At 48.3% G+C, this 24,300-nt stretch overlaps 1 long non-coding RNA gene across 4 annotated transcripts in view; it reads right to left on the reverse strand.

Annotated features, from left to right (window-relative positions):
- LOC137526850 (uncharacterized) overlaps window positions 1–24,300 on the reverse strand; it is a 468,244-nt gene that overhangs the window by 247,429 nt on the left and 196,515 nt on the right. Inside the window, exon 6 of one of the 4 annotated variants that reach the window (XR_011023124.1) lies at window positions 10,197–10,746. The exons of the other annotated variants lie outside the window; for them this stretch is intronic. This is a non-coding gene — a long non-coding RNA (uncharacterized lncRNA). Of the gene's footprint in view, window positions 1–10,196; window positions 10,747–24,300 lie in introns of those variants that run through there. 4 annotated transcript variants of the gene reach the window in all.

Consider the following 24,300-nt stretch of genomic DNA (forward strand, 5'->3'; position numbering starts at 1 on the left):
TTGCACCGGGGCCCATAGCTACGCCACTGTGTATGCCACATTTTCCTGTGTTAGGGTCACATGTGATGCTAGCGAGGCTCTATTTTTCCCACCTTTTTTTCATGTTGTAAACTGCGGTCATGCAGTAAGACCTGTCCAGTCACATGATATTCACAATGAGCGCAGTGCGGATATAACAGAGTAACCAAGCAGCTCGGGGTGAACCAAAACCACTAAGAAAGTATAGGGGACTAGAAGAGACTGAAAAGCTACTACTAAAAAGCAATGCTTGTGTGATTTGCCTTCTTAAAACAGAAGGTATTTGCGATAATTCAGCTTTAGGTGAACATCTGTGGTTACCCACAATGCACTCCTACTGAATATGCAAATTATCTCTTTATGCCCCTGAAGCCAGGCTTACCTCCTGAACCACTGGTGTATAGCAAGCCTCAGGGCCGGGCCAAGGCATAGGCTGGAGAGGCTCCAGCCTCAGTGCGCAGTGTAGGAGGGGGCACAAAATTCATTCAGCTGTCATTCCTAATTGTGTTTGAAGCAGAAAGAAATAAGAAAAGGGGATACATGGCATTGACTGCAAGCCAGATAACTAGATATTAAGGTGTTGGGGAGGTTGTGGGCCCTGTGGCGCCTCTTAGTCTAATAGCAATCAGTGTGTGACGGCTGGGGTGGCAGGGATGGAGGGGCGCACTTTGGTGTCTCAGCCTTGGGTGCTGGAGGTCCTTGTCCCGGCTCTGGCAAGCCTATAGCTTTACATTTTACAGAGCCACATCAATGCAATGTAGATAGGATGTGATATGGATGCCAATTTCGCTTTTAGCGTAAAAAGGTTCTAAGAGATATGGCACATGTGATCAATTAAATTACAATTTTAAATATCAGTCATGTGTTATGGAAAAAGCCTTTCAGATCAACGTGTGCCCTTCTCTGACCACATAGTGATGTCACTTCCTGCCCACCTTTCCCATCCCAATCCCTTGCAGCCGTGCTAATGCTTGGATTTGCAAGGATCTTGACATTTGCAGTTACTGCAAAATACTGATGCAAATCTGAAAAACAAAATAGCACTGACTACAAACAAAGCTACACAGTGTTATACAGTATTTACTTTTTATTTTAGTGTCACTACAGGGTCCCTTTAATTATGAAAGACTGCCATTATTCACACACTTATTTAGCTGCACTTACGCTGAAGACAACTCTACAGCTATGGGTCAGCGCGGAATGCACCCTCAGCTCAAACAGCTGTTGCCCTGTCCATGGCCTGACCTTATTCTGAGTAAGAAGATTGCTCAATGTGCCCAAATCACGCTGTCCTTATTCACATAAACTACAAAAGATGCATGATTTTTTGTTTCTTCATTTATGTTTCCCTTTTGTGGTTTTAACAATGTAAGCACTGTGCAAACCGCACTAACTATGGTCTGGAAACATGATATGGCCGTGATAAAGGGGGATCGGTCAGGACACTTTCATACCTATATGCTGAATAAGTGTCATAATGCATACATATAAATCTTTCTTTACATGTACTAAGGAGCAATCATCACGATCTATAGTAAAACGTAATACATTATTTAGCATACCAATTTTTACCTTAAAGCGGACCCAAAATAAAAATTTTTTTAATTAAAAATATTTAGTTGCACCACTCTGACACATACAAAGATAAATAAACACTCCTTCAAACGTATGAGCATTTCAGTGCATGCTTTTCACCCTTCTCTTTTCATAACTAAGGTTATACAGGTGGCAGCCATTAGCAATTCTTCCATTGCTGGACACCACCTACTCCACCAGTTTGCCGGATTTTGTCCCGGCAATTTGAAAGGAAGGGAAGGGTTCCTCCAATAAATGTAAAATATTTTATATTTGCCATCATGCAGCTGAAAAAAGGCTGCTATTTATTATTATAATTTAGAAAATAGATTTTATTTCTGAAATCTTGTATTTTTAATTTGGGTCCACTTTAATTATGCTGGATTTAGAATCAGAAAAACACACTATATATACAATCTATATATATATATATATAATAGACTAAGTGCCTCAACCTTCAAACAAGAAGAAGAAGTACTTTGCATGAGAAAATGTATGCGTGCTCAAACACCAAGTTTAAGGCCTCTTTTCCACGGACTGTTGAGCTGTGTGCTCAGCAAGCAGTTACCAGGCAGCAGCAAGCAGTTACCAGGCAGCAGTGAGCAGTTGTGAGAGTTTGAGAGCCATTTCACTGCCTATTCACAGTCCATGTAAAAGAGGCCTTACCCTAGCAAGTCTGACATTGCAAATCTGGCCTAATTGGCTATTCATGAGGCAATGCTCATGCAAATGCATGCACAAACCAATACCACAAAGCAGTCACCCTGCTACATGCTACATTAGCACTATCCGGCTTAGTGCACACCAGAGCGGTTCGGCAGCGTTTTGCGATCCACTTGCGGCTGCGGATACGCACACCAGAGCGAGAGGCGTTTTGCTGAAACGCATACTCCCGAGGTGAGGCATTTTTTGGATTGCGGAGGCGTTTCTGCCTCCAATGTAAAGTATAGGAAAAACGCAAACCGCTCTGAAAAACGGCAGTTCAGAGCGGTTTTGCGGGCGTTTTTGTTACAGAAGCTGTTCAGTAACAGCTTTACTGTAACAATATATGAAATCTACTACACCAAAAACGCTTTACAAAACCGCAAAATGCTAGGTGAAATGCTACAGAAAAATAAGAAAAAGCGTTTCAAAATCTGCTAGCATTTTGCGGATCTGCTAGCAGTTTTCGGTGTGCTCCAGGCCTCCAGGAGCGCCACGGGGAGGATTCCCAATGCCCCCTTTTTATACAACTGGGGGGACTGCAGGGTCCCAGGCTCTCTCACTGCCTGGAAACCACAGCGGCACCCCGGAGGGGGAGGCTGGGTGACGTGGACGACCCCCCCCAAGTGTGGCCAGCGCCGGGGAGAGCCGTCTGCACCCACCTCCCAATATTAAAAACAGGCACTTACCTTAACGTCCATTGCGTTCTGCTACATGCGCATTAATTTGGGGGCACCACATGAGAAAGGAGAGAAGCATGGGTCACCCCAAGCTTTAGAGCTCAGGGCTGGCTCACATACAGCACTCCAGAGGGGGGGGGGGGGGGGGGGGGAAGGACAGGCGCACTCACTCCAGGGTTCACTTCACCGGAGCAAGCCATCCACCACCTGCCTCCAAAGGATACAAACTGCACAAAATGCTTTCCATGAGAAAATTAATGCGCATGTAGCAGAACCCAATGGACGTTAAAGTGAACCTCCGGACTAAAAATCGACTCAGCAGCACTGAAAAGGCCTGGTGTTTCTTTAACAGTTTCACAGCATCAGAACTTTGTTTCTCTTATACAAGTCTCATTTTTAGCTGCACAGAAGAAAACTGCCCGGGCTTTTTTCCCCTGATGCTGTGCAAAGCATGATGGGATTTCTGATTTTGTTGTTCTCGTTCTGCTGTTTTGGTGCAATTTTTTTTTTTTTACCTTTTGAATTTGACATTTGAAGCCTAGGGTGTGCAGCTGGGAGGGGTAATCAGGACACAGGATAGTTGGAACTGTGTCTCCTGCTCCTTGTCACCTCCTTTCAACCAAAAAGATGGCTGCCCCCATGACAAAGATGGCAGCCCCCATGAGTCACAAACATTTGCCTGTTCTTTTAAAACAGGGTGGGTAAAAGATTATATTACCTATCTATTCTAATTAACATAACTAATGTAACTTGATGACAGTATGTTTGTTTAGGCTGAAGTTCCCCTTTAAGGTAAGTGGCTATTTTTAATATTAGGAGGTGGGTGCGGACGGCTCTCCCCAGCGCTGGCCACGCTTGGGGGGGGGGGGGGGGGGCGGCTGCGCCACCCAGCCTCCCACTCCGGGGTGCCGCTGTGGTTCCCAGGCAGCGAGAGAGCACTTTGCAGTATTGGTTTTTTGACCCTGCATAGTTTGGCATGCGAAAGCAAATGCATATTTGCATGAGCATTGCCTCATGAATAGCCAATTAGGCCGGATTTGCAAAGCCAGACTTGCTAGGGTTAAACTTGGTGTTTGAGCACGCATACATTTTCTCATGGAAAGCCTACTTCTTCTTGCTTCAAGGTTGAGGCACGTACTCTATTAGATAGATAGATGCGGCGTATGCTACGACGCGGGTTGGCTAGTATCTATATAAATAATAGAGTAAGTGCCTCAACCTTCAAGCAAGAAGAAGTAGCACCCTGCCCCCAGGGCTGGTCCAAGCAAGAAGGGGCCGGTCCAAGCAAGAAGAAGTAGCGCCCTGCCCCCAGAGGCGGTCCTACACTTGCCGCCGAGCTGGAGGGAGTAGCGGGCAGGAAGGGGGTGTTGGGCACAGCGGCAGGGAGGGGGGGGGTCGGACCCCCCCTCACCTGGGTCCCCCATCTGCGCTCCCCCTCTAGCTTAAGTTCAGAAGCGGCTGTCGCTATTACTAAGAGGCAACGGGCGGGGATGACTCACCTCTTCCGCGTTCCACTGTCGTCACTTTACAATACAGTGGGGCGGCATTGCAGGAAGTGACGACAGTGGAACGCACGCTGGAACGCGGAAGAGATGAGTCATCCCCGCCCGCTGCCTCTTACTAATAGCGGCGGCTGCTGCTGCTGAACTTAAGCTAGAGGGGGAGAGCGGATGGGGGACCCAGGTGAGGGGGGGGTCCGACCCCCCTCCCCGCCGCTGTGCCCAATACCCCCTTCCTACCCGCTACCCCCTCCAGCTCGGTGTATGCTACGCCGCGGGTCGGCTAGTGTGTATATATATATGTCCCGAAATTGGTCGCTTTGTCAGTTGCACATGCGATTGGCGGCCGATTTCCATCCAATTCGATTATAATAAGTTGCCTGACGTATGGCCACCTTAAGACTCACTTTTTCTCCCCCAAAGTGGGGGGAAAAAATTCACTGCATCTTATAGTCCAAATGCAGGTAGTTCCTAACTTGTGAACGCCTGTCAATACGGAGTACGAGAGGAATCAGCGCGGGAGACTTGAGCGCAGGATACAGCCGGTATATGGCTGATCCTGCTCGTGCACAAGTCCTGGCCGTGTTAAATACTATTCCCCTTCCAGGCCACCATGGATGGTGGGGAATGAAATAATTTGGCTTCCAGCAATTGCTGGAGGCCGAATTATAGTGTTTTATAAGTAACTTCAGCTCAGTCTTCTGACAGCGCTGAAATTACTTCCTGTGCGCTGCTATAGCCGTAATTCCTATTACGGCCTATGGTGGCGTCGGTTGCACCCAAATCTCCTGCGCTGGATTCACTGTGTTCGGCCAATACGAACCTCCAACCTGCTCCAATGTCGGGGACTCCCTGTACAGTGCCCAAGCAGAGGAGGACCTGGGGACAAACGGAGGACACAAAGGGGAATGAGGAGCAGGGCCGGGCCGAGGCATAGGCTGGAGAGGCTCCAGCCTCAGGGCGCAGTGTAGGAGGGGGCGCAGAATTCATTCAGCTGTCATTCCTAATTGTGTTTGAAGCAGAAAGAAATAAGAAAAGGGGATACATGGCAGTGACTGCACGCCAGATAACTAGAGATTAAGGTGTTGGGGAGGTTGTGGGCCCTGTGCCGCCTCTTAGTCTAATGCAGGACGTATAGAGTTGCACCCTCCTGGGTATGTAACAGCTGATGTGCCACAGCAAGCTCGGTCACCAGCCAAGCAATAAGGTAGAAGAAGATTCAGCCGGCACTATCATATGCTCTTTCAAAGATTTATTGGGTCACTGTCAAATCGTACAGAAGTACATCATGCGACGTTTCGGAACGATGGTGTGTTCCTTTCTCAAGCCATGACAGTTACAACTTTACACAAAAATCACAATACTTTTATAGTACATCATATCATTCAAATTATCCAATCCTAGTCCTCAATACAACAAGGACCAATCATAGTCGGACCTGATGGGAAACAAGTTCACGTAAGTTTGAACCAATGGAGGTGTCTGACTCACCTCTACATGTCCTCCCAGTTCCGCATATCCGCTATGTCAGCCCCCCGCCCAGCATGATGCTGGATGTTACCTCCCATCGGTCACGCGGACCTGATGGGGAACAGCGTATGTAATGGGCGGTGCTAGTAACGTCAGAAGACGTTACCTAGGAAACGGAGTGGACGCAGGCAGAGAACCGCTTGCTTCCGGAAAGCAGAGCGCGTAGCGTCACCACTTCACGCCGGCCAGTCACGTGGAGGGTCCACGCACCAGTCGGCCCTGCGTCTCCCAGTTAGACAACAGCGTCACTAGGACGCGTTGTCATAGCAATGGGGCAACCACAGCGGGCGGACTAAAGGAGGACTCCGCACCCACAGAAAAGATATATAACACCTTATACGCATAGTCAAGTTCTATATTTACATCACTGGTGGGGTCAAGAGAGATATGTTAGTGAAATAATCATAATTATAGCTATAAATGTAAAACAGTTAGACAAATAAAATGGAAAGAAAACATATTTAACCAATTATTATAATAGTGGCAATAGGTTATATTCTCGATTCATACCCCTAGGTTCTAGGGTGTCTAATGTTTTTATCCAGAATGCCTCACGTAGCAGCAACTGCTTATGTCTGTCCCCTTTCTGCTAGACCTTCTTAAAATTGTGCTTACTTGTAATTATTTTGTATTTAACAACAAATTCTATTTGCAGGTTCGAGGTACGGCGATGGGGTCCAACGTGGCCCCGGCCTACGCTAACATATTCATGAATGAGTATGAGGAGACATTTGTCTATAATAACAATTTGTGTAAAAAGCATGCCAGATGTTGGCTAAGATACATTGATGATGTGTTTTGCGTGTGGTCGGGGCCACGTTGGACCCTTGATCAATTTGTTGGACAACTACATGGTCAGTGTGCGGCAATCAAACTCACTTCACATGTTAGTGAAATAGAAGTTAATTTTCTAGATACCATGGTCTCTTTGACCAATGGCTGCCTGCACACTGACCTTTATGTTAAGCCAACCGATAAGAATGCGATACTTTCTTACCATAGTTTTCATCCAATTCATACTTTAAATTCTATTCCTAAATCACAGTTTAGAAGGGTTGGCCGGATAGTGGGCGAGGGAGACCAACGAGAGATGAGATTTAATGAAATGTCACAGAAATTTTTACAGAGACACTACCCTGGTCGTCTGATTGCGGAGGCACAGGATGGGGCTATGGATACCACTCGTGGACCTGGGGGCAATACTGGCAACCGCATACCTTTTGTAACACAATATAATGTCTTGAGTAAAGAAGTTGCTAAAATTATCAAAAAACACTGGCCTGCGCTTGCACAGTCACTCCCTCAGGTCCATGAGTTCCATTACCCTCCACTCATCTCATATAAAAGAGCCCCCACTCTGAGGGATAAACTTACCCATGCGGAGATGAGAACTCTGGTTAGGCCCCCTGAGGGTTCCAGAAGTGGCATGTATTAGTGTTGGGCGAACACCTGGATGTTCGGGTAAGTTCGCCGAACATGGCCGCGATGTTCGGCATGTTCGGGCCGAACCCCGAACATCCCGCTTTTGGGGGCCCTATGGGGTTGCAGGCATAAGGGGGGAGCATGCCCCGATCGCGGGGGGGGGGGGGGGTCGGAAATTCCCCCTACCCCCTCCGCTAGCGCTCCCCCCTCTGCCGCTTCCCCATACAAAAGTTTCAGGAAGTAAAACAGTACCGGTGGTACTAGTGGGTGGCTGGCAGTGGGCGGCACTGTGAAGTGAGTGACTGAGGAGGAGGAGTCCGGAGAGTGACGCGTTGAGGGAGGGCGGGCAGCGGGCGGTTCAGCAGTAGTACGGTACTACTGCTGAACCGCACCCGCTGCCCGGCCTCCCTCAACGCGTCACTCTCCGGACTCCTCCTCCTCAGTCACTCACTAAACAGTGCCGCCCACTGCCAGCCACCCACTACCACCGCACCGGACCGGTACTGTTTTACTTCATTAAACTTTTGTATGGGGAAGCGGGCAGAGGGGGGAGCGCTAGCGGAGGGGGTGGGGGGAATTTCCGACCCCCCCCGCGATCGGGGCATGCTCCCCCCTTATGCCTGTGACCCCATAGGGGGGCAGTATTCGGCCGAACAGGGCCCTGTTCGGCCGAACAGGGGCCCTGTTCGGCTAGTCATTCCGCAGTTCGGGCGAACCCCGAACAGTTTGGCCGAACACCACCAGGTGTTCGGCCGAACTCGAACATCACCCGAACAGGGTGATGTTCTGCAGAACCCGAACAGTGGCGAACACTGTTCGCCCAACACTAGCATGTATCCATGCCTCAACTGTGTCCACTGCAACTCGATGATCAGGGGTAGTGTCTTTACTCACCCTAGATCAGGCAAAAGATTTTTTATTAAAAATATCTACAACTGCCATTCTCAATACGTGGTGTACATTTTGAAATGCCCATGTGGCCTACTATATGTAGGTGAAACCACCAAACATTTAAAAAGAGGATCTCTGCACATAAATACGCTATCCGTGAACGTCTCATAGAGCAGCCTGTTGCATGTCATTTTGTCCAAAACAATCATCATGTGAGTGGGGACAGACATAAGCAGTTGCTGCTACGTGAGGCATTCTGGATAAAAACATTAGACACCCTAGAACCTAGGGGTATGAATCGAGAATATAACCTATTGCCACTATTATAATAATTGGTTAAATATAATGTTTTCTTTCCATTTTATTTGTCTAACTGTTTTACATTTATAGCTATAATTATGATTATTTCACGAACATATCTCTCTTGACCCCACCAGTGATGTAAATACAGAACTTGACTATGCGTATAAGGTGTTATATATCTTTTCTGCGGGTGCGGAGTCCTCCTTTAGTCTGCCCGCTGTGGTTGCCCCATTGCTATGACAACGCGTCCTAGTGTCGCTGTTGTCTAACTGGGAGACGCAGGGCCGACTGGTGCGTGGACCCTCCACGTGACTGGCCGGCGTGAAGTGGTGACGCTACGCGCTCTGCTTTCCGGAAGCAGGCAGTTCTCTGCCTGCGTCCACTCCGTCTCCTAGGTAACGTCTTCTGACGTTACTAGCACCGCCCATTACATACGCTGTTCCCCATCAGGTCCGCGTGACCGATGGGAGGTAACATCCAGCGTCATGCTGGGCGGGGGGCTGACAGAGCGGATATGCGGAACTGGGAGGACATGTAGAGGTGAGTCAGACACCTCCATTGGTTCAAACTTACGTGAACTTGTTTCCCATCAGGTCCGACTATGACATAGCGGGCAGGGATTGGTCCTTGTTGTATTGAGGACTAGGATTGGATAATTTGAATGATATGATGTACCATAAAAGTATTGTGATTTTTGTGTAAAGTTGTAACTGTCATGGCTTGAGAAAGGAACACACCATCGTTCCGAAACATCGCATGATGTACTTCTGTACGATTTGACAGTGATCCAATAAATCTTTGAAAGAGCATATGATGGTGCCGGCTGAATCTGCCTCTTAGTCTAATAGCAATCAGTGTGTGACGGCTGGGGTGGCAGGGATGGAGGGGCGCACTTTGGTGTCTAAGCCTTGGGTGCTGGAGGACCTTGTCCCGGCTCTGATGAGGAGGACACAACGGGGACACAAAATGGACATAGAGGAGGACACAAGGAGGAGAGAGAAGGGCACATGGCGGACACAGGAGGACATAAGGGGGACAGTGGAGGTTACAGGGAGACACAAGCGGTGCAAGGGGGCATGAGGTACAAAGGGCGCACAATCTACAAGGTGCCTCTTCACTATGGATGCACCAGGTTTAGTATATTTTTTTCCCCCTGGTTTTGTCCTCTAAACCCAGGTGCATCTTATGGTCAGGAGCATCTTATGGTGTGAAAAATATAGTAGTTAGGCTAAACTATCTAAATGCAAGGTTTCTCTATGTTTTCCTTCTGTCCTGTGCAAGCGTTCAGGTCCGCTTTAAAACAAAATGCACATAGTTGCAGTATATCTATCAGAACAAGTCACAGAGAAAGTAATAGCTTTCCTTTGAGACATTTCCAGGTGTGACAGACTCTTAATGAAGTCATGATAATGGCTTGGATTTATAAATCTAGAGCATAACTGCATAAAAATCTGAAATTATTTTTTCCCCAAAAATGTTCCTTGCACTACAGACAAGGCTGACCTGGGAGAGAATTACTTTTTTTTTCTTAGCAAAACTTTATTTGTTCAGATCAATCAGATTTTTACATGTCCATAGAGAATTAGTTCAGCATTCTATAATTTCAAAGGGCCTCACAGCTTTCAGAGACACTGACAAATGCATACCAAGACAGTATTAAGTATAAGCCCCTCCCAGCACAGATGTGTTTGACATAACTGGGTGGGAAGATTATCAGTGGTGCGTTACCTGCTGGGCTGATACTTGGGAAACTGTAGGAATGAGATGTTTTTAAGGCTGTGAGATGAAACATAAATGGGGTGTGCCAGAGAGGCTCTCATGTGTGACTCAAAAGCATTGCATGGTTGCTGGAGAGATTTTATTTTACTTCTTAGTAGACACAATATATGTGTGACTCCAAGCTGGATTTGCCAGTTTCTGTATCGTTGCACAAAATCCTTTAAGCTTTTATATTCAATCCAGTAACATTGTCATTTAGGTAGATGACAGATGTCCCATCTTCGGCTGTCCATAAAACAAGATGGATCTCATACACGAATAGGGATGGAGGTGCTTTTGTGACAGGATTTAACAAAGAACCTTGCTTATCCAGAACAGATCTTCAGTCCCATGCTGTCTTGGTTTATCTTCAGATGAAAGCAATGGAAAAACACAGTGTAAAAAAAAATAAAAGTAAAAGAGAACCAATTAGGTTTTGCAGAAGCTGTATATTGACACAGGTGTTTAGCCAGGATGTACTATCAGAGCCAGGCAGAGGCAAGAGAGGCTCCAGCGCAGTGTAAGAGGGGGCACACAACTTGCTCAGCTATCACCCCCCTATTGTGTTTTAAGCAGAGAGAAATAAGAAAGGGGGATACATGGCAGTGACTGCAAGCCAGATAACTAGAGATTAATGTGTTGGGGTGGTTGGGGGCCCTGAGGAGCCTCTTAGTCTAATAGCAATCAGTGTGATGGCTCGGGTCGGAAGGATAGAGGGGCGCACTTTGGTGTCCCAGCCTTGGGTACAGGAGGACCTTTCCCGGCTCTGTTTACTATATAAATTATGTGCTGCTTGGGGCCACAAAAACCTTAGCAGCACCCCTAACTACAAAGAATACAGCCCACCACATCTCTGACATGAAGCCTTGTCCATTCGTGTTAGTTACAAACCATCTGCAGCACCGCAGTTGGCAATAATAGTACACTTATTCATTTGAAAAATGGGTCAAAGCCCTCATGTCTTGGACCTGAACACCCTTATTCAGTGTAGGAACAAGATTTGGGTAAGTCCGGAGACCAGAGGCGTCCCAGCCACCAGGCAAGGACGGTAGCCTGGAGCGCCGGTTGGGGGAGGAGCGCCGACGCGCGGCTGGGGGGAGTAGATGTGCCCACCTTCCCCCGCCAGACTGTGCGACCCCTGTGGTGAATTGGCAGCGGCGTCTAATAGCGCCAGTTCATCCCCGCAGCCCGCAGCTCAAGTCTGCATAGTATTCCAGCAGGCAGAGCAGGGCTATGGGAAGATGGCGTCCGAAGCCCTGTACTGACTAATCCAGTCTGACTTCAGTCAGAACACCTGATCTGCATGCTCGTTGAGGGACTGTGGCTAAAAGTATTAGGCCACATACACATATCAGACCATAGTCTTTTGAAAATGAAAGATCACAGACCAATTTTACCCCCTTCCATGTAGTATGAGAGCCATACCTTCACAGTCTATTCTATGGAGCTGTAACTCCCCATCAGAAAAAAAAATCTTTGCAAGATGCTGCACACACAGATGCTGTACAGACACAAAAGATCAGTATCTGCAAAAGATCTGTTCCTGCCAAAGATCCGTTCCTGCAAATTGCATTCATAGTCTATGAGATCTGCAGATCATCATACACACCTTGTTTAACAGACATTCATCTGCAGATCAGACAATCATCTGCAGATCTGAAAATCCATCCTGGTGGATCTGATCTGCAGATGAATGTCTGTTAAACAAAGTGTGTATGAGGATCTGCAGATATCATAGACTATGAATGCATTTTGCAGGAACGGATCTTTTGCAGGAACAGATCTTTTGCAGATACTGATCTTTTGAATGTCTACAGCATCTTTGTTTGCAGCATCTTGCAAAGATTTCTGTCTGATGGAGAGTTCAGCTCCATAGAATGGACTGTGAAGGTATGGCTCTCATACTACATGGAAGGGGGTAAAATTGGTCTGTGATCTTTCATTTACCAAAGACTATGGTCTGATGTGTGTATGAGCCTTTAGAGACACAGGATCAGCAGAGGAGTCCATCTGGCGCCAGCTGGGACGCTGCTAACTTTCCCACAACTGAAAGCTAAATACCATCTCCCAAATAACATGCTCTTTCGGTACCTTCAGGTCCGGCATGCATGGCAGACCCAGTTCCCAGGATCCTGGACGTGGGAATCCGACCCAATAGAAAGTATTCTCCTGCGGGAGCACCTGGACAGACCCCTTTCTGAGGTTTATGCCAGGCTGACCCCGCTATCCACCCCTAGACTTGACAAAGCTAGAATTATGTGGGAGACCGATGTGGGCCCTTTATCTGATCCAGAATGGGGGTACTTCCTAAGCTGCATGGACGGGGTCTCGATCTCTGCTGTGGATAAATTCTTGCATGTTAAACTAATTTATAGAACGTATCGCACCCCACTCCAGTTACGCGCCATCTATGAAGATAGATCGGAGCTCTGCCCTAAATGCAAAAGGGAACCTGGTTCCTTCTTCCATATGACCTGGACTTGTGACGTGATTCATAACTACTGGACACAGATAGCTGCCCTACTCATTGATGTTCTGGTAGAGAGGATTGTGGTAGACCCTAGGAGTCTACTTTTGGGTTTATACACTGATGCTACCCTTTCCATGCATCATATTACCTTAATCAATATCCTATGTATGTATGCTAGGAAGGAAGTCTTCCACAAATGGTTCTCTGACGATCCTCCCTCTAAGGTCTTATGGATTAAGAAAATCAACAAAGCAATGACGTGGTATAAACTAATATATTTAAATAGAAACTGCCCCCAGAAGTTTGATCTGATATGGCTACCCTGGTCGGAGTACCTTACCTCTCATGATGTTCTTTCTGACGCCTAATACTAAAAGAAAAAGCCATATCCTATGAACCCCTTCTGTTCTCTAACAAGCTGGTATTAAATTAGACTTCAGTGACATTCTAATAGTATCTTATTAGTACTATGATCCTCTAAATTTACTCAATGCTGATATTCGGTACTTGCATGCTATCCTCGCTAGCTGTCCAACCCGACCTATAGGTTCTACTTTAACAGTTAAGACACGATCCTTGCGATGCACACCTGGGGGGGGGGGGGGGGGGGGGGAGTTGGGCTAGGGTGGGATAGGATATGTATGTTTTGTCTGTACTTTGAAAAAATTCAATAAACTACGTCTGTTAAAAAAAAACAACATTTTCCTACTTTTCATGTTAAATATCAGAGGCAAAAACTGTAATTTATTGAGGGTAGGATTTAGCTATATTAGGACAAATCAATTGCAGAAGGGGTGTCTGCTTCAATGCACAGCCAGAGTTGCATATCAGACTACAGAAAGCAAATATCAAACATATCAAACTCTGAAAGCAAAAACAGTATGAAAAGCTGTGACAATGAGTTACATTTCCTCTGCTCTCTTCAGACACCTCAGTCAGAAACACAGGACACACCCCAAGTGAAGCTAATTGATATAACCTTTCCTGGCCTGCTTGTCGATCACTGGACGACGGGCACCCAGGATTGTAATAGAATGGCCCGCTACTTAAATGGGCCTTCTCCCATCCCCTCGATTCCCCTTTAGCAAGCCCCAGATAGCTGGACAACGTCCTCTGAGGGCTATTTGAAGCTTCCTGATGGTAGTGTTTAAATTTTAATGATATAAATGACTATCTAGCTGTACTACTGATTGTTACCCTCTTCCCCCCTGCTATGTGATGTTTATATGATGAGCATACCTGTTCAAGATATCCCTTTTGTTCCCTCTGTGCTGTTATGTCATGCACTGTTTGAATTGTTTAAAACTTTAAAACTTCAATAAAATTTTGAAAACAGAAACACAGGACACAGAAGCTGCAGCTGTTCTCTCTGTCACACACAGAGCTACACAGAGTTAACTGAGGGTAATTTTCCCTCTCCTCATGGCTCAGTCTGCCATCAGTTTTGGCGTCAGTAAAGTTTGAAAGTATTTTGATAACAGTAAACAATGAAGTTGCTACTAAAATGTATACACCAGTACTTATCAGCACTTCCCAAACAATTCCTGTGTCAATTGAAAAAAATATGTGAATCGATAGTATTCCTTTAAAGGGAAAAATCCATATCCTTCTCAGTTTAGGTTCCCTTTAAGCAGGGGCGTAGGAATAGGCCCTGCAGCCCCTGCGCCCGCGGGGGGGCCCGGCCCCCCCCTGGGGCCCGCTTGGGGCCGTTTTGTGGGTGCTGGAGGGGTGGCAGCATGAGGGGAAAGCCTTGCCCACAGTCGGCGGGGAGAGGGGTAGTTCCCCCCTCTCCCTCACCTCGGGGCTCTCCCCTCTGTGCTCCCCTCCAGCTCGTAAGTGTCTGTGGGGCTGTGGTGGGCAGCGAGCGGCGGGCAGATACATACCTGCTTCCGTGCGTTCCATCGGAGACTTCTCCCTCTAGCGGCTGACGTCACTTCCGGAAGTGACGTCAGCCGCTAGAGGGAGAAGTCTCCAATGGAACGCACGGAAGCAGGTATGTATCTGCCCGCCGCTCGCTGCCCACCACAGCCCCACATTACTGCTGCCCACATTACGATTTTCAGGTGTCTGCTGCCCTCATTACGATTTTCAGGTGTCTGCTGCCCACATTACGATTTTCAGGTGTCTGCTGCCCACATTACGATTTTCAGGTGTCTGCTGCCCTCATTACGATTTTCAGGTGTCTGCTGCCCTCATTACGATTTTCAGGTGTCTGCTGCCCACATTGTGATTTTCAGGTGTCTGCTGCCCACATTACGATTTTCTGGTGTCTGCTGCCCTCATTACGATTTTCTGGTGTCTGCTGCCCTCATTACGATTTTCTGGTGTCTGCTGCCCACATTACGATTTTCAGGTGTCTGCTGCCCACATTACGATTTTCAGGTGTCTGCTGCCCTCATTACGATTTTCAGGTGTCTGCTGCCCTCATTACGATTTTCAGGTGTCTGCTGCCCTCATTACGATTTTCAGGTGTCTGCTGCCCACATTGTGATTTTCAGGTGTCTGCTGCCCACATTACGATTTTCTGGTGTCTGCTGCCCTCATTACGATTTTCTGGTGTCTGCTGCCCTCATTACGATTTTCTGGTGTCTGCTGCCCACATTACGATTTTCAGGTGTCTGCTGCCCACATTACGATTTTCAGGTGTCTGCTGCCCACATTATGATTTTCAGGTGTCTGCTGCCCTCATTACGATTTTCAGGTGTCTGCTGCCCTCATTACGATTTTCAGGTGTCTGCTGCCCTCATTACGATTTTCAGGTGTCTGCTGCCCACATTGTGATTTTCAGGTGTCTGCTGCCCACATTACGATTTTCTGGTGTCTGCTGCCCTCATTACGATTTTCTGGTGTCTGCTGCCCTCATTATGATTTTCTGGTGTCTGCTGCCCACATTACGATTTTCAGGTGTCTGCTGCCCACATTACGATTTTCAGGTGTCTGCTGCCCACATTACGATTTTCAGGTGTCTGCTGCCCTCATTACGATTTTCAGGTGTCTGCTGCCCTCATTACGATTTTCAGGTGTCTGCTGCCCTCATTACGATTTTCAGGTGTCTGCTGCCCACATTACGATTTTCAGGTGTCTGCTGCCCACATTGCGATTTTCAGGTGTCTGCTGCCCACATTGCGATTTTCTGGTGTCTGCTGCCCACATTACGATTTTCTGGTGTATGCTGCCCACATTAGGATTTTCTGGTGACTGCTGCCCACATTGCGATTTTCTGGTGACTGCTGCCCACATTGCGATTTTCTGGTGACTGCTGCCCACATTGCGATTTTCTGGTGACTGCTGCCCACATTAGGATTTTCTGGTGTCTGCTGCCCACATTACGACATTCTGGTGACTGACTGCTGCCCACATTAGGATTTTCTGGTGACTGCTGCCCACATTACGATATTCTGGTGACTGCTGCCCACATTAGGATTTTCTGGTGACTGATGCCCACATTGCAATTTTCTGGTGACTGCTGCCCAGATGGCGATTTTCTGGTGACTGCTGCCCACATTGCGATTTTCTGGCCCACATTACGATTTTCTGGTGAACACTGCCCACGTTACGATTGTCTGGTGAATGCTGTCCACGTTACGATTTTCTGGTGAACGCTGCCCACATTACGATTTTCTGGCCCACATTACGATTTTCTGGTGAACACTGCCCAAGTTACGATTGTCTGGTGAATGCTGTCCATGTTACAATTTTCTGGTGAACTCTGCCCACATTACGATTTTCTGTCCCACATTACGATATTCTGGTGAACGCTGCCCACATTACGATTGTCTGGTAAATGCTGCCCACGTTACAATTTTCTGGTGACTGCTGCTCACGTTACTATTTTCTGGTGACTGGTGCCCACATTACGATTTTCTGGTGAACTCTGCCCACATTATGATTTTCTAAAGGCCCACATTACGATTTTCTGGTGAACTCTGCCCACATTACGATTTTCTGGCCCACATTACGATTGTCTGGTAAAATGCTGCCCACTTTACAATTAATTTACAGTGAAACGCTGCCCCATTACGATTATTTGGCACCTATGGGGGGGGCCCCATCCAAATATTCGCAGGGGGGCCCAGTGATTTCTAGTTACGCCCCTGCCTTTAAGCAATACCAGTTGCCTGGCTATCTTGCTGATACTCTGCCTCTAACACTTTTAGGGCTCTTTCACACTAAGATGTTGCGTTTGATGCGATGTTAAGGTCGCATAACGTCAGTTAAATCATGTGTGTATAATGATCTGCAGATCTCATAGACTATCATTGCAATTTGCAGGAATGGATTTTTGGTAGTAACAGATCTTTTGCAGATACTGATCTTTTGTGTCTGTACAGCATCTGTGTGTGAAGCATCTTGCAAAGATTTTTTTTCTGATGTGGAGTTCAGCTCCATAGAAAAGACTGTGTAGAGTATGGCTCTCGTACTACATGAAGGGTGGTAAGATTGGTCTGTGATCTTTCAGTTTCCAAAGACTATAGTCTGATGTGTGTATGCACCCTTAGCCATAGACCAGGGGCGCCTCTAGCCTTCTTGTCACTCCAGGCAAGAAATCCTGTGGCGCCCCCCCCCCCCCATAAAAAATAAAACAAAAATCATATACATTATAGAACACTTCACACATGATATAAGCCATCAGAGAAGGATAACTATGAAACGGGGCCCTAGGCAAGATAACTCTTTGCCCTCCACTGATGGTCACCTGGCTTATTTAGTTAGATTTGGTGGGGGCTAGCAACCACCAGGCCTTTAAAAACTCTCTCTAGACCCTAGGCAGCTGCCTAAGTTTGCCTTGTGGATGATCAGCATTGTATGCCATACAGCACATGCTGCCAGTATGCACCTCAAATACAGCATCCACACTACAAGTTCCAATGGCAGTCACATTGCAAGATTGGATTATCAAGCAAGACATTCTTACTTTCAAAATAATTTTTCACAAACATTATGAGATATGCAAATATGTTACCACCTGTTAGGGTAGGACTAGAGTGGGTATATCATGACATTGAAGGGCTGATATGGTAAGGTGGTTTAAAGGGAATGTCCAAGCAAAATAAAAAAATGAGTTTCACTTACCTGGAGCTTCTACCAGCCCCATGCAGCCATCCTGTGCCCTCGTAGTCACTCACTGCTGCTCTGGTCCCCCGCTGGCAGCTTGCCGACCTCGGAGGTCGGCGGGACGCATTGCGTACATTTTTACGCTTTTGCCGCTATGCAGGAACATTAACACATATATTTTTACGCGTTACTGGTTTAATGCGTACATTTTTACGCATTGAACCAGTAATGCGTAAAAATGTATGTGTTAATGTTCCTGCACTAGCGGGAATGCGTAAAAATGTACGCAATGCGTCCCGCCGACCTCCGAGGTCGGCAAGCTGCCAGGGAGGTACTGGAGCAGCAGTGAGTGACTACGAGGGCACAGGATGGCTGCATGGGGCTGGTAGAAGCTCCAGGTAAGTGAAACTCATTTTTTTATTTTGCTTGGATATTCCCTTTAAGGCCCAGTGCACACCGAGCAGTTTTAGCAGCGATCCGCCAACCGCATTTGTCTGTGAAAACGCTTGGCTAATGCATTTCCATGGGATGGTGCACACCAGCGGTTTGAGGTTTTTAGCAAACCGCAAACGTGCCTCCTGCTGCACATTTGCGGTTTGCAGAAGCGATTCTGCCTCAATGTAAAGTATAGGAAAAATGCAAACCGCTCTGAAAAACGCTAGATCAGAGCAGTTTTCCAGGCGTATTTGTTACAGAAGCTGTTCAGTAACAGCTTTTACTGTAACAGTATTTGTAATCTGCTTCACAAAAATGCTCGGCATGTTTAGAAAATGTCTCTAAACATGCCTAGAATCGCTCTGAAATCTGCTCCAAAAACCACTAGCGTTTTGAGGATCTGCTAGCGGTTTTGGTGTGCACTGGGCCTAATAGTTTGATTCATAATCCATTCTGGAGATAAGCACAGTGTGTTTGTAGTGTAAGTGATACAAGAGAAGAGAAGTAGAATGGAGGGAGGAAGGGTAGTAGAGGGTCAGAATTGATGACATGGATGAGCAGATATCTATGAGTAGAATAGAGGCTCAGTGGGTACCACTACTGCATTTTAGTGCTGAGTCCTAGGCTTGAACATTGGCCAGGGCAAAATCTGCATGGAGTTTCTGTCTTCAGACACTTCAGACATTTCCTGCATCCTAAAAAACATACTGATAAGTCAACTGGTTTACCCCAAAACAATCCTATATTGAAAATATTAGACTATAACTATGATAGGGATTAGACTGTGAGCTCCTCTGAGGACAGTCAGTGACATGACTATGTACTCTGTAAAGTGCTTCAGGAGATGTCAGTGCTATATAAATAAATAATAATAATATAGTAGGACATTAGACTAGGACTATGGTAGGATTAGATTGTGAGCTCCTCTGAGGACAGTCAGTGACATGACTATGTACTCTGTAAAGTGCTGCAGAAGATGTCAGTGCTATATAAATACATGATAATAATATGGTCGGACATTACAGTTTAACTATGGTAGGGATGAAATTGTAAGCTCCAGTGAGCAGTCAGTGACATGACTATGTACTCTGTAAAGTGCTGAAGATGTCAGTGCTACATAAATACACAATAATAGTTCCAAATGCTACTGGCTCCCCTGAAGAGTGCTCAGACTAGTGTACATAGTTGTGCACATTGTTCCCCAAGTAGCAGTTGTTTGGTCATTGAGACAGTGGGAGAGGAAGCATGAGCAGAGGGTGAGGGCAAGCAAAGTTAAGCTCTACACTCACCACAGTGACTGCAACAACACAGGAAGATGGATCCAGCGAGGTGTCCCTCATGACAAGCGTGCAGCGATTCATCTTCCTGCCAGCGGGTATGTGAGATGTCACGTGACATTACAGGACGGGCGCGAACGAGAAGTCAAGCGACCTCAGTACTTTACTTGATCCTCAGTGACGGTCACTTTTCACCACACAACGCTAAGCGATGTCATGACATCGTGTAAATGACTACTTGTCGCTCAAAAAAAAAATTGATGAACATCGGGAAAATCGTTGGAAAAATCGTGAGGTGGTACATAGCATTAGAGAGAGGGCAAACAGACAGCATTAATGGAAATACATTATTATGCCATCTTCAATTATAAGTAGTGATGGATGTAATTACACACATTGCTTACATGTCCATTATCATTGTTTGAGCTTTAGATGCTGCCCTCCTATTCACTCTCTCACAATGAAAGACAAAACCTGCAACCCCCACTGTGTCCATTACACACTTCAAACACTGTCCTGTTGAATTCATGGAGAAGTGCAGGCTGTGTAGGGGAGAGGATCAGATGATCCTACCGCTCCATAGCTAGTCATGGCGATCCTCCTGACATCTAGACATGCAGACATTCTAGCAGAGCACACAGCTGTCTGCAGAGGTTACTGTTTGTTTGTTTGTTTGTCTCACTCCCTCTGCAGACTCAGTAACATTTGGGGGTAGGGCGCTGTCGCTGTCTCCTCTGTGGCGGTGCAGAGAACAGCTATAAGCCAGACACCTTCTTCTTAGGGAGTATCTATAATTCTGAACTCTGAATGATTCTTTAGTGACTTAGCAGAAGGCTATTTGTGAAAAGAGCAGAGTAACCAAGCAGCTCAGGGTGACCCAAGCTACTAGGAATGTATAGGGGGATAAAAGGAACCAAATGCCCTCCTACTAAAAAAGCAAAGCTTGGTGTAATTTGCCTTCTTAAAACAGAAGGAAATCTTTTTCTCTCCAATCCCTTACAACGGTCTTTCAGGACAGGAATTTTTATTTCCCCTTGGACTGACAGTAATTTATTGCGCCTTCCCAGAGCCGGATCATCAACCAGGCACCTCAAGCACCAGCTTGGGGCCCCATCCTGGCAGCAGGTAACTTTTAACTTTACTGAAACTGTAAAGCTTCAGTATAGTTTCCCTAACATGCACACAGTTTCATTGCCAAGTAACAGCATACAGGTGAGGGGGGACTATTTTCCCACCTGTCTGCTGCTGGCGCAAGAACACTCCCTGGCCAGCCCGACAATTAATCTTTAGTTCCGGCAGGGAGGAAGAGCTGGAGGTGGCGCTGCTGAGCACAGAGACTCGAGTCTCATGATGTGAGGACCTTCGTCCTCACGAGAGAAGACAGGAATGCTGCTGCTGCTGCTGCTCAGAGGTAAGTAGAGGGGGGTTGAAGGGGATGAGGGATCTGCTGCTAATGCCATAGTAGAGGCATTAATGAAATAAAGCCCCCACCACGGCCGCGGGAAGCCCCGCCCACAACCAACGGGAAGCCCCGCCCACAACCAACGGGAAGCTCCGCCTCCCAGGACACCTTGCAACTTCCTCCACCAGCACCGTCAATGACCTCTCTTCCCCCCTGCAACTTACTGACCACTCTTCTCCCCCTGCAACCTACACTAACCTCTCCCTCCCCCACGCACCCACACTGACCTCTCTCTCACACACACCCCCCCCCCCACCTGCAACCTACTCTGACATCTCCCTCACCCCCCTGCAACCCACACTGACCTCTTCCTCCCCCCTGCAACCCACACTGACCTCTCCCTCACCCCCCTGCAACCCACACTGACCTCTCCCTCACCCCCCTGCAACCCACACTGACCTCTCATTCCCACCTGCAACCCTCACTGACCTCTCCCTCACCTTCCTGCATCCCACACTGACCTCTCCCTCACCCCCCTGCAACCCACACTGACCTCTCCCTCACCCCCCTGCACCCGTCCTCTCCCTCCCCCACGCACCTACACTGACCTCTCTTCTCCCCCCCTGAAACCCACACTGTCCTCTCCTTCCCCCAGCAGAGTCCACACTGGCCTCTCCCACAGAAGTGTTCACACTGACCTCCCTCTCCCACAGTAGCGTCCAAACTGACCTCCCTCTCCCATAGCAGCATCCACACTAACCTCTCTCCCCCCCCCCCCCCCCCCCAGCAGTGCCCACACTGACTTCTCCCTGAGCAGCATCCATACTGACCTCCCTCCCCAGCAGTGCCCACACTGACCTCACACTCTCCAAGCAATGTCCACACTGACCTCTCTATCCCCTGCAGCGCCCAAACACTGACCTCTCCCTCCCCAGCAGCATCCACACTGACCTCTCCCTCCCCAACAGCCTCCACACTGACCTCTCCCTCCCAACAGCCTCCACACTGACCTCTCCCCCAGCTGCTCCCCAGCAGTGCCCACACTGACCTCACACTCTCCAAGCAATGTCCACACTGACCTCTCCATCCCCTGCAGCGCCCACACTGACCTCTCACTCCCCAGCAGTGCCCACACTGACCTCTCCCTCTCCCAGCATTCACGCTGACCTTTCACTCCCCAGCAGTGCCCACACTGACCTCTCACACCCCAGCAGTGTCCACACTGACCTCTCCCTCCCCCAGCATTCACACTGACCTCTCCCTCCCCTGCAGCACCCACACTGACCTCTCACTACCCAGCAGTGCCCACACTGACCTCTCCCTCCCCCAGCATTCATACTGACCTCTTCCTCCCCTGCAGCGCCCACACTGACCTCTCACTCCCCAGCAGTGCCCACACTGACTTCTTCCTCCCCCAGCATTCACACTGACCTCTCCTTCCCCTGCAGCACCCACACTGACCTCTCACTCCCCAGCAGTGCCCACACTGACCTCTCCCTCCCCCAGCATTCACACTGACCGCTCCCTCCCTTGCAGCACCCACACTGACTTCTCACCACCCAGCAGTGCCCACACTGACCTCTCCCTCCCCCAGCATTCTTACTGACCTCTCCCTCCCCTGCAGCACCCACACTGACCTCTCCCTCCCCAGCAGTGCCCACACTGACCTCTCCCTCCCTCAGCATTCACACTGACCTCTCCCTCCCCTGCAGCACCCACGCTGACCTCTCCCTCCCCAGCAGTGCCCACACTGACCTCTCCCTCCCCCAGCATTCACACTGACCTCTCCCTCCCCTGTAGCACCCACACTGACCTCTCCCTCCCCAGCAGTGCCCACACTGACCTCTCCCTCCCCCAGCAGCATTCACACTGACCTCCCCCTCCCCTGCAGCACCCACACTGACCTATCACCACCCAGCAGTGCCCACACTGACCTCTCCCTCCCCCAGCATTCACACTGACCTCTCCCTCCCCTGTAGCACCCACACTGACTTCTCCCTTCCCCAGCATTCACACTGACCTCTCCCTCCCTTGCAGCACCCACACTGACCGCTCACCACCCAGCAGTGCCCACACTGACCTCTCCCTCCCCCAGCATTCACACTGACCTCTCCCTCCCCTGCAGCACCCACACTGACCTCTCCCTCCCCAGCAGTGCCCACACTGACCTCTCCCTCCCCAGCAGTGCCCACACTGACCTCTCCCTCCCTCAGCATTCACACTGACCTCTCCCTCCCCTGCAGCACCCACACTGACCTCTCCCTCCCCAGCAGTGCCCACACTGACCTCTCCCTCCCCTAGCATTCACACTGACCTCTCCCTCCCCTGCAGCACCCACACTGACCTCTCCCTCCCCTGCAGCGCCCACACTGACCTCTCCCTCCCCAGCAGTGCCCACACTGACCTCTCCCTCCCCAGCAGTGCCCACACTGACCTCTCCCTCCCTCAGCATTCACACTGACCTCTCCCTCCCCAGCAGTGCCCACACTGACCTCTCCCTCCCCTGCAGCACCCACACTGACCTCTCCCTCCCCTGCAGCACCCACACTGACCTCTCCCTCCCCTGCAGCACCCACACTGACCTCTCCCTCCCCAGCAGTGCCCACACTGATCTCTCCCTCCCCCAGCATTCACACGGACCTCTCCCTCCCCAGCAGTGCTAACACTAACCTCTCCCTCCCCCAGCAGCATCCACACTGACCTCTCCCTCCCCCTGCAGCACCCACACTGACCTCTCCCTCCCCAACAGCTTCCACGCTGACCTCTCCCCCAGCTGCCCCCACACTGATCTGTCTGAGCGTCTTTTGTTGCTATGACAAAGAGACGCTCAGCTCATCAGCCCGCAGAGCCATTAAGGGTGTGAGCACTGTACCTTGACTCAAGTCTGATGACGTCATCATTCGGACCTGCCCTCCCTTTTCCTATAGGCTATGCCTATGTGTGACAGCGCAGCCAGCCACTCTAGAGTGAGTACAGGCAGGCAGGTTTTTACAGGTTTGTCACAGTGTCTTTTTGAACTAACAAACATGATATATACACACACACACACGGAGTACTGTTCAAGCAATCATTCAGAAATGGAAGGAGTATGGCACAACTGTAAACCTACCAAAAATTGATTCATGTTTGTGGCAGTAATATGACAAAATGTGGAAAACTTCAAGGGGCTGAATACTTTTGCAAACCACTATATATATATATATATATATATATATATATATATATATATATATATATATATATATATATATATATATATATATATATATATATATATATATAT

This window comes from Hyperolius riggenbachi, chromosome 1 (assembly GCF_040937935.1).
Source record: "Hyperolius riggenbachi isolate aHypRig1 chromosome 1, aHypRig1.pri, whole genome shotgun sequence".
NCBI lineage: Eukaryota > Metazoa > Chordata > Amphibia > Anura > Hyperoliidae > Hyperolius > Hyperolius riggenbachi.